The 11,581-nt window shown below is 42.0% G+C and overlaps 1 non-coding gene across 1 annotated transcript; it reads left to right on the top strand.

Moving 5' to 3' along the window:
* Window positions 1-10,541: 10,541 nt before the first annotated feature.
* Window positions 10,542-10,648, top strand: LOC125586588. Its single transcript, XR_007323125.1, has one exon. It is a non-coding gene; the product is annotated as a small nucleolar RNA R71 (small nucleolar RNA).
* The last annotated feature ends 933 nt before the right edge of the window (window positions 10,649-11,581 follow it).

The following is an 11,581-nucleotide window of genomic DNA, read 5'->3' on the forward strand; positions in this document are numbered from 1 at the left end:
GTAGGCCTTAGAGCCGGGTTCTGTACCCATATGTATCAATACTCTCGACCTATCATCCAACTTCCTCCTCCCGGCCACTTCAGTTCGAACATAGCTAATGCAACCAAAAATCCTAAGGTGCGATAGGTTTGGTTTCCTCTCTCGTAGCATCTCGTATGGAGTCTTGCCAAGTAGCGATCTTGTGGCAAGTCTATTGATCAGATAGGTAGAGTGTCGTATGGCTTCTCCCCACAACAAATTTGGTACATTCCTATGCTTTAGAATGCTCCTGGTCATCTCCATAAGAGTCCGGTTGCGTCGCTCTACCACTCCATTCTGTTGAGGGGAGTATGGTGCTGTTAAGTGTCTCCTAATTCCGTGTGTGTCGCAGTAGTTCTGAAAATCTCGAGATGTAAACTCTCCTCCACGGTCTGTTCGCAACGTTTGTATCGCAGTCTTTGTTTCCTGCTCAGCAAGTGTCTTGAATTTTTTAAATTTCTCCAATGCCTCACTCTTTTCATTCAATAACACTGTCCACATGTATCGCGAGTAATCATCGATCAGCACCAATATGTATCGTTTATGAGCCGGTGTGGGTGGGGTGATCGGTCCACACAGATCACCGTGTATGAGCTCGAGAGTTTTCACGGCTCGATACGAGGTTTCCTTTGGGAATGGTTGTCTCGTTTGTTTCCCAAGTAGACATGACACACACGTCTCTTTGTTAACTGTGATGTCCGGTAAGCCCTTGACTAGTTTCTTATTAATCATCGTCTTCATTGTCTCATGATTGACGTGACCAAGCCTCGCATGCCATCTTGATGACTCAGTCGTTGATGTTAGACTTAAACATTGAATGTTTTCGGCCTGAAGAGTGACTTTATACAGTCGGTTCCTTGATCTAGCTGTTTTGATCATCAGTTTTCCTCCACGATCAAACAGCATCAGCTGATCGTCTTTCATCCTTACTTCACAACCACTCTCTATGGCTTGTCCAAGGCTGACAATGTTACTCTTTAGGCCTGGTATGTAATACACATTGCTTAAGATTTTCCTCTCCCCTCCTTTGAATATAAAACGTACTGAACCCTTTCCTCGTATATCAATTCTTGAATCATCTCCGAACCGAACTTTCCCAGTGATTGTCTCATCCAAGGTGTAGAAGAACAATCTGTTACCACTCATATGGTTACTCGTGCCATTATCAAGGTACCAGACGTTCTTGGTGTCGGAATCAGCTTCGAATTCACTTGGTTTTACCTTTTGCTCATTCAAGTAAACCACCTCATGCATCATCAACTCATCATCTTCTTGAGTATCTTCATCTTTCTTCTCAACAGTCTCCTGAAGTTTAAGTAGCCTATCTGGACAATCAGCTACAAAGTGGCCAAGTTTATCACATCGGTAACAGGTGATGTGGGAAGCATCTCGTTCTTGATTATATGAGCCGTATTGGTAGGATCCAAACCGGCCACGTCCTCTCCCTCTTTAGTTAGAACGGCCTCCCCGTCCACGGAAACGACCTCCATAGCTACCCTCACGGCCTCTGCCTCTGCCACCATAGCCTTCTTGTTGATTCTCCATATTTGCATACATTAATGTGCTTTGCTCATCGTGTTGCTCATCTTCTTCCTCACAGATCCTCTCTTCATAGGCTTTCAACCTTCCAATGATATCTTCGAAGCTCGTAGCATTTAGGTTAAGAACTTGTTCCAGTGACACAATGTGAATGTATTTTCTCCGGGGCAAGCTCTTTAAGAACTTCTTTACTAGCTTCGATTCCTCAATTATCTCACCGAGATATGCGGATTTAGACGAAATCTCTGATAACTTTCCGACAAAGGTATCTATTGTGTCTTCCTCTTTCATCTTTAACCTATCAAATTCAGCCATTAATGTTTGCAGCCTTGCCTCTCTTACTCTTTCAGCTCCGACGTGTCTTGCTTTGATCGCATCCCATAATGCTTTTGCTGTGTCAAGATCCCCGACCTGTAATGTCAACGCCTCGGGGATGGATTGAAATAAGAGTGCAATGGCTACATCGTTTTTCTCCTCATCCTTATTGCCGGGATCAATAGACTCCCATACCTTATTCACCTTTAGGGCAATCTTCATCCGCATTGCCCAAACCGTATAATTTGTAGAGGTAAGCATTGGAAATTTGATGGAGGACGACCCATTCTTCTTGTTACTAGTCTCGGATTCTTCTTTGATATCTACCATTGTTCTCGTGCTGGCTCTGATACCAAATATAGAATCACAGGCTCAAGAACACAAAGTATTATCTCAAACTCAAACTCTTTATTAATTTCAATGCTTAAGAAAAACTCTCTCAAAACTTAAGCTCTCAAACTCTCACAACTCACAATCTATACCACACATTGGTATCTCCTTATATAACCCCTAAAATATCCTAAACTCATTAGGACTTACATATTTAGATATATCCTAATCCTTATAGATAAACACAACACATTAGGATTAGGTAGCTTGTATCATAAGCTACTTCAAGCTTATCTCAACAAGAAGCAGAGCAAAGCCTACTTACCTAGACGACTACATTTTGCTCGCGGAATATGAGCATGAGCGCCTCTTAATGGCTGTTAATGACGAACCATGGACGTTTGATGAAGCTAAGGAACTGAAGGTGTGGATCGATGCGTGCAAGGAAGAGCTTGTATCTATCGAGAAAAACAATACATGGGTACTGGTTGAGCTTCCTACGGGTGTGAAGCCTATAGGCTTAAAGTGGATTTTCAAGATTAAACGAAACGCAGATGGTAGCATAAAAAAGTATAAGTCACGGTTGGTAGCAAAGGGCTACGTTCAGAGACATGGTATTGACTACGACGAAGTATTCGCGCATGTGGCTCGTATGGAGACAATCCGACTAGTCATAGCCATTGCAGCATCTTTGGGTTGGGAAATACATCATCTAGATGTAAAAACGGCTTTCTTACATGGTGAGTTAAAAGAACAAGTATATGTTACACAGCCAGAAGGATTTATAATACCAGGAAAGGAAGGGAAAGTGTACAACTTAAAGAAGGCCCTCTATGGACTACGACAAGCACCTCGAGCATGGAACGCTAAACTTAACAAGATTCTCTGCGAGTTGAGGTTTCAGAGGTGCTGTAAGGAACCTTCCGTGTATAGGAAGGAAGAGAAGCGAGGACTTCTGGTCGTAGCGGTGTATGTCGACGATTTTCTCGTCACTGGCGCGTCTCTACAGTCAATCAACGAGTTTAAACAAGAGATGGCGATGAAATTTGAGATGAGCGACCTTGGTAAGCTTACATATTACCTCGGTATCGAAGTACCTCAACACAAAGAGGGAATCATGCTTAAACAAGATAGATATGCAACAAAGATACTTGAGGAATGCGGAATGGCATTTTGCAACTCAACCCATATACCAATGGATATGAACGTCAAGTTGTCAAAGTCACAAGAAGAGAAGAGCATGGATGAAACAGAGTATAGAAGAAGCATAGGATGTCTCCGATATTTGCTTCACACCCGACCAGATCTGTCCTATAGTGTGGGAGTCTTGAGTAGATATATGCATGAGCCAAAGGAGTCACATGGTGCGGCTTTAAAACAAGTACTGCGGTACTTGCGTGGAACCTCTTGCCTCGGCCTCTCTTATACACGAGCCAAGGAACTAGAGTTGATTGGTTACAACGATACGTCTCATAATGTTGATGAAGATGATGAGAGGAGCACCACGGGCCATGTGTTCTATCTCGAGAAGAATCCCATAACATGGTGTTCTCAGAAGCAAGAGATCCTTGCACTCTCGTCGTGTGAAGCAGAATTTATGGCAGCCACAGAAACAGCAAAACAAGCCATCTGGCTTCAGGAATGCTTGGGCGAGATCATTGGAGAAACGTGCAGTAAAGTAACAATTCGAGTGGACAACAAATCTGCAATCGCGCTTACGAAGAATCCTGTGTTTCATGGACGTAGTAAACACATACATAGAAGGTTCCACTTCATCCGAGAGTGTGTTGAGAACGAACAAGTTGAAGTAGAGCATGTTCCGGGAAATGAACAAAAAGCTGATATACTAACAAAGTCACTTGGTAGAATCAAATTCAAGGAGCTGAGAGATTTGATAGGGGTTGAGGATTTGTCAAATGAGGAGTTCAAGCTTAAAGGAGAGAATGTTGAGATAAGCTTGAAGTAGCTTATGATACAAGCTAACTAATCCTAATGTGTTGTGTTTATCTATAAGGATTAGGATATATCTAAATATGTAAGTCCTAATGAGTTTAGGATATTTTAGGGGTTATATAAGGAGATACCAATGTGTGGTATAGATTGTGAGTTTTGAGAGTTTGAGAGCTTAAGTTTTGAGAGAGTTTTTCTTAAGCATTGAGATTAATAAAGAGTTTGAGTTTGAGATAATACTTTGTGTTCTTAAGCCTGTGATTCTATAATGGTAAGTCTTAGAAACCTGTAATAGTCTCAGAAAATCAAGATTAGAGGCAAGATGCGACTGATGTTAACTCGACATAGTTAGTGCTCTTTCAAAAAGCAATTTTGGTCTTTTATGATTAGGTTTACCAATTTTGTTCAGCTTTAAAAAAAAAAAAAAAATTGTTCAGCTTGATCTTGTAGAGAGAGATTCTGGTCTTTCATTGTTTATTTGGTAATAGAGAAAGTTTAAAGATTGTATTTGTACCAGGGGTTGTTGTATTCTATGGATATTATAAACTCGACCTCATTAATGGCATTCTCTACTCTAGATTCTCTAATATTCTAGTGTTGAATTTTTTTGGCTAGTTTGTGTGTATTGTTCGATCTTGTATGCACGGCACGCTTAGTCATTCTTTAATGGTTAGGCATACCCTTCTGCTCAGCTTATCTTGTATGGATTTTGGTCTTTCATTGTTTATTCTGGTAAAGTGGGAAGCTTAAAGATACTGTCTGTCGTATTTGTTTCAGGAAATGTTTCTCAGAAACAGATTACCGGTTTGTCAATGTCCTGTGAACTCAACTTCTTGATTCCAGATAAAAATAGATCAGAAACCAGTTGATGATGATGCATGCATCTGTGACTCCATTACTAGAGAAGGACAAGAAAGATTCTGACTTTAAGATTGTTCCAGTGACCACAACATTCTTGAGTTCATCAAAGCCGTGCACAAGGGGAATATCAAGGAATCTAGCCGATGACTTCAAAAAGAAAGGAGAGAAGCCTGCGGCTGTATTTGTACCAGGGGATGTTTCTGAGAAACAGATTATTGATTTCGAAGCTTTGCTGGCTCGCTTGAGCGAGTAGCAAAAGCTACTAGAAGAGGGATCAAAGAGAGATTAGCATATGGGACAGGTCCAGTTTTGGAGTCTGACATATAGCTCTCTTCCGACTTGCACTTGAGAAAAAGCGAATCAACTCCTTGATGGTTGCAGAGAAAGAAAGCTTCAGTGCTGGGAGGTCAAACAAAAACTCCAATGTGGAGGATGATCAGACTCTTCCCCACTTTAGCACAACACTTGCAGCAAACAGAGAGAGGCGTCTTGTAAGCCTTGGTGATTATGAAGTACCTCACATAGTGGAAGAAATCCTCGTTAGATCTCCAGTGCAGTCCCTGGCTCGTTTCAAGCTGGCATGCAAAGAATGGAAGTCACTGTTTAGTGAACAGAGTTTTGTCTACAAACAACTGGAACTTGGCCAGAAAAGGTTTCTCAAAAGGTTTCTCCATGCGAGGCAGTCTCAAGTGTGGGAGTTGGATCCAGTTGCTCAACGATCTTGAGGAATATGGTGGAGTGCAATGGTTTACTTCTCTGTAGCACAATGTCTAAGTGATCTGGAACCGTACTCAAGCGAGATGGATTGACAGAGACAATCTCTCCTTGTCGATGTTAGGAGTTGGATATCAAAGCACTGAGAATGCAAGTACTCACTTAATCTAAGTGCAACCAATGATTTAGATGGGTTTTAAGCTATGACTAAAACTAGAAAGCAATAACAGAATGATACTTCTTGACTAAGGGAAAAGAGAACTCATGGGCATAGGGATTAGACCTTGGGTGATCAAGTATCGAACTAAGGATGGCAAATGATCAATCAAACTATCAACCTTAAGCCTAGACACAATTCTAAGCAAGCTCTATGTCTAGATGAATGCTCATTTGCTAACATATCTCAAACATCAAATGTCTTTGGTTGAATAATATGAAAGCAATCATTACGAACAAGTCTATTAGCTATCTTAGCATCTTTAACAACAAATGTCTTTGGCAAAGTATACTAAAAGCCTAGGAGAGTTGTCTCAGGCATTTCATCAAACACCTTTTGGGTGGGAAATGCCTATTGATCAACTTTTGAGTGGCCAACTCAGAAGATGCATTATGAATACTCTACTAGCAAGGAACAAGAATGATCTACACTAAAACATCCTAGAACTAACCTAATCACCCTTGATCTCCCTAACCCATGAATTCAAAAGGTGATTACTCACTAATCTCCATGATTCCTCTTAAACCCATATTGGATTTCAGATTAATCATGTAGAGAAATAGATAAGAAATCAACAAGAACACAAGAACATAACAATCAAAATCCAAGAGATGAACTTCTCAAGAGAGTTTTTGTGTATTTCTCAATAGATCCAAAGATGGTCTGCCTGGTGGCTACAAAAGATGTTTAAAACATAGGTTTTTCCAAGTGCAAAACGTCCAAAATAAATTGCAAAAAGGTCCTCGGGAAATCATGATTTTCGGCAGCAAAGTAACGCGGAGCGACTTGCAGGTGTCGCTCCGGGAAGTCGCTCCAAGGCCGATTTTTGGTGTCTCCGGGTGAGAGGTCGCGAGCGACTTTGGTGTGTCGCTCCAACGGGTCGCTCTGGATCGGGAGCGACCTTGGTAGGTCGCTCTGAGAGGTCGCTCCAGGGTCATCTAAGACGGTTCGGAGTAACGAGAACGCGAGCGACTTCATGGCGTCGCTTTAGGAAGGTCGCTCTGAGAGGTGGGACACAGCGACTTCGTGATGTCGCTCCGGGAGGTCGCTCCCATGCTCTGCTCGTTTAATGATCACCTATTTCACCTCCTTCGAGCTCCAAATGCATCCAAATGTCCCTAAGAACTCCATGTGGCACTCCAGTACCTAATAGAGACTCATGTATGCAAAATGCAACCTAAACATGTCTAAATCCTAATCTCTATGATGAAAATGCACATGGATGAATAGATAAAACAATGCAAATATGCAAGATATCAACTCCCCCAAACTTGTTCTTTTACTTGTCCACAAGTGAACTTTCTAGAACTCATAGGGAGAGAGGTTTGAAGGTGAGAGCTCATAGCCAAAAGAAACACACAAAGCACTCAAATCAACATCTAAATTCAGCATTAGTACATCCTCTCTTATTATACTCTAGCTTCTCTAGGCCTATTCAACTCTTTTCATCCCTACACTCATCATCATGCATTCACACATGCAAATCAGCCAACTCTCAAGTTCATTAAGCATAGCATCAAGTGAATTCTTGCAAATGGTCAGTTGGTCCAAGTCATTGGGTTGGGTAAGGGAAGGCTTTTATTCAAGTGATTCAAGAGGTTCGAAACATAAAATCTTTAAGGTGGTTTACTCTCGAAACAAGTAGCCTTGACATTGCACATAATATATCTAAGAAAGGGATCAACTCATGCATACAATGCTCAATCTCCATTGTTCTACCCTTTTCCCAAACATACAATTACACAATCATTCTCAAATGTCAAACCCAACTCACATCTCTCACCAAAAGATCCTAAGAACATTAACTCCTTCTCTTTGAAATCTACAAGGGATTTTTCACAACCTCAAAACATTACTTAGCTCCTAACAACTTTGCTAGCCCCCTTTTTCTTTCTTTTTCTTTTCTTTTCATATTTTTTTTTTTTTTTTTTTTTAAATGGGGGCCAAGACTTTTCATAACTTGAGCTAGAGGTTTTTTTTTTTTACTTATCCCAGTAAGACAATTCACTTAAACACAAAGAGTTATTTCTTTTCCTTTTTCATTGCTCCCAAATCATAATCACAACTCTCACCCCCCCCCACCTATAGCTAGACAATAGAGTGCCCAATCTAGCAAGAATGAAGATCAAGCATTGTCGTTCCCGATACTCTCAACATTATGCACATGTAAGACTTTCCGAAGAAGGCCTCACTCATCAAACAATGAAAGCTTAAAAGGAGGGAAAGGTTTTGGGAGTGGTCTACCACTAGAGTTTGTCAGAATAAGATTGGCATAAAGGATGTGACAACTCAGGTGTGTATAGCCATGACTCAGTACACAAGGGACCATGAGCAAGAAGCATTAAGTTCGTTCAGTTCAAATAAGGTTGTAGTTGACTTCAAAGACTGAGTTTCAGCAATCAACAAGTTTCAGGAAGAGTCTTCAAGGCTCGAAGCATACAAGTGTTTTTGAGAGGTGCATAAGCTATTCAGGTGCAAAGTAATGTCCTTTACAAGGCATTTCAAATCATTGCTCCTAATGCAAGTAAATGCAACCTATATGCTCTAGACTCTCCTAGAAATGCCAATGATGCAAACTAAATGAATTTTTTTTTTTTTTAATGCAAATATATATGTATAATGCAATGCATGAGACTCAAAATCATCAAAGCAAACGTGATCAAATACTTGGTACCTCCCCCAAACTTAAATGACACAGTCTCTGTGTTGTCAAGGAGAGAGAGATACCCAAAAAGAGAAAACTAATATGCAAAAACGAAATGGTATATACAAGGGAAAGTAGTGGGTTACCTTCTATGGAGAATGAGTAGAGGGAGATGCTCCCTCCTCGTCGTCCTCAGGTGGTAACTCTTCAAGGTGCTCATCAGTAAGAGTGCCCATCTCTTCAATGTAGAAGGCTTGCCCGAACACAGTTGGTTTCTTCATTTTCTCCTTGATGTCAAAGTGGAGAACATGCCCTTTACCCAAATGGAGATCAATCGTGCCCTCTTTCACCTTAACAATTGCTCCTGCTGTAGCTAAGAATGGCCTTCCAAGAATCAATGGGTCCTGAGCCTCCTCACCCATCTCAAGCACCACAAAATCTGTAGGTATCTCATACCTTCCAATCTTCACAGGTAGGTCCTCTAAGATGCCCACAGGGTACTTCACTGAACGATCAGCTAACACCAGAGAGAGTTTACACTTCTTGTACTGAGTGAATCCAAGCTTCTTTGCAACAGACAAAGGCATCACGCTGACACTAGCTCCCAAATCGCAGAGACATTTCTCAAATACCATAGGTCCAAGAGCACAAGGTAGTGTGAAGCATCCTGGATCCTCTAACTTCTCTGGAACATCAAGCCTTTGGATGATGGCACTGCACTCATGGGTAAGAATCATCATGCTTTCCATTTCCTTCTTCTTTGCAGCTACAACATCTTTCAGGAACTTGTTGTATTGAGGAATCAACATGAAAGCATCGATGATGGGCATTGCAACCTGAGCTTCACTCATTTGCTTGTCAAACAAAGCCTTGTACTTCTCTAGCAGCTGCCTCTTGAATCTACCAGGGAATGGTAGTTTGGGTTCATAGGGAGGAGGAACAAAAGAATTCTCACTTGCTGGAGCAAGAACTTCACCATCCTTCACTGTTTTCTTCTCTTCCCCAACCTTTCCTTTACCCTTGGCTTCCACAATCTTCTCCAAGATTTCATCATTGATTTTCTCATCAACAATCACCACTTCATCATCTAAGTTGATGGCCACCTCCTCACCTAGTTTCTCAGCATCCCTGGTGAGGGTTGTAGGAGGTAACTGCTTACCACTCCTAAGGGTGATAGCTTTGGCCTCCTTGGGGTTTTGGTCAGATTTTCCAGGTAGAGATCCTTGCTGGCGAGTCTGGTGAGTGTTCATGGAAGCAAACTGATTCTCTAAATTCTTGACTGTAGAAGCAAGATGTGAGAACTTGTTGTTGAGCTCATTGTAGCTCCCATCAATCTTGGAATGAAGGTTCTTCAACTCATAACCAACATGCTTCTCACTTCTAGTCTGAGACTCCAAGATTTGTTTCAGCAGGGTGTCAGTGCTGCTCTCTTGAGGAGCAGAGGAACCAGATGAGGGGTTTTGATGAGGTTGATAGCTGCCTTGCTGGTTGTTTCGAGGCGGATAACCACTCTGTTGGTTGTTGGGATAGGATTTCTGTTGGTAGTTGTTGTACTGAAAGTTGGGCTCTTTTTTGTACCAGCTACCATTGTTGTTGATGAAACACAGCTCTTCCTGACCTTCCAAACCCTCAACCTCATGGACAACAGGTGGTGTATCTTGGCTTGGGTTACCAACAAAGTGCAGCTGCTCTTGTGTGGCTTTATCAGCAAGGAGGATGTCTATCTTATCCTGTAGAGCTTTCAACTCCTTCCTCGTCTGCTTATCATCTGTTCGACTGCTTCTGTCGTGGTCTCCACTGTAGACTGCATCACTCTTTACCATGTTGTCAACCAGCTCCTCTGCATCTTCCTCAGTTCTCCCCAAGAAGAACCCATTGCTAGCTGTATCCAGTCTGGCCCTGTACTTAGGAAGAGCACCACGGTAGAATGTGCTCAGCAAGCTCTCCTTAGAGAAACCATGGTGTGGGCATTGAGCTTGGTAGCCCTTGAATCTCTCCCAGGCTTCACTGAATCCTTCCAAGTTCTTCTGTTGGAAACTGGAGATCTCATTTCTCAGCTTAGCAGTTCTTGAGGATGAGAAGAATTTCTCCAAGAATGCTCTCTTGCACTCATCCCAAGTGGTGATAGAGTCGCTGGGTAGAGACTTCTCCCACTGACGTGCCTTATCCCCCAAAGAGAAAGGGAATAGCTTGAGCTTTAAGGCATCTTCGGACACACCATTGGTTTTTGACAACCCACAGTAGCTGTCGAACCTATCCAAGTGATCAAATGGGTCCTCCAGAGCCAAGCCATGATACTTGTTGTTCTCGATCACGTTGAGGAGTCCTGACTTGACCTCAAAGTTGTTGGCTGCCACAGCTGGTGCTCGGATTCCGAATCTGTGACCATGTATGTTGGGGCGGTCGTAAGTGCCAATGGGTCGAGCTGCCCGCGGTTGGTGTTCTGCCCCTTGCGGTGGATCTGCCATATCAATATCCAAGTGGGCCTGGTGTTCTTCTTCTCTTCTAGCTCTAGCACACTCCCTCTCAAAAGCTCTGATGTCTGCTACTATTGGAACTAGGTTTGATGGACCCCTGCTCCTCAAGTTCATACACCTGAAAGTGAAAGGTAGGTGAAGAAGAAGAATCAGTAACAAAACAAAATTAAAATGACTTAGTCTCAAGCAAGTGACTAAATCTCAATGTTTAAATCTACTCAGAATTTGGCAACGGCGCCAATTTGATGTTAGGAGTTTTCAAGGCTCCTAAGACAAATGTTGTAGTATAGTGATTGTCGAACCAGTTCTGAGGGATATCAAAGCACTGAGAATGCAAGTACTCACTTAATCTAAGTGCAACCAATGATTTAGATGGGTTTTAAGCTATGACTAAAACTAGAAAGCAATAACAGAATGATACTTCTTGACTAAGGGAAAAGAGAACTCATGGGCATAGGGATTAGACCTTGGGTGATCAAGTATCGAACTAAGGATGGCAAATGATCAATCAAACTA

Source organism: Brassica napus, chromosome C4 (assembly GCF_020379485.1).
Source record: "Brassica napus cultivar Da-Ae chromosome C4, Da-Ae, whole genome shotgun sequence".
Lineage (NCBI taxonomy): Eukaryota > Viridiplantae > Streptophyta > Magnoliopsida > Brassicales > Brassicaceae > Brassica > Brassica napus.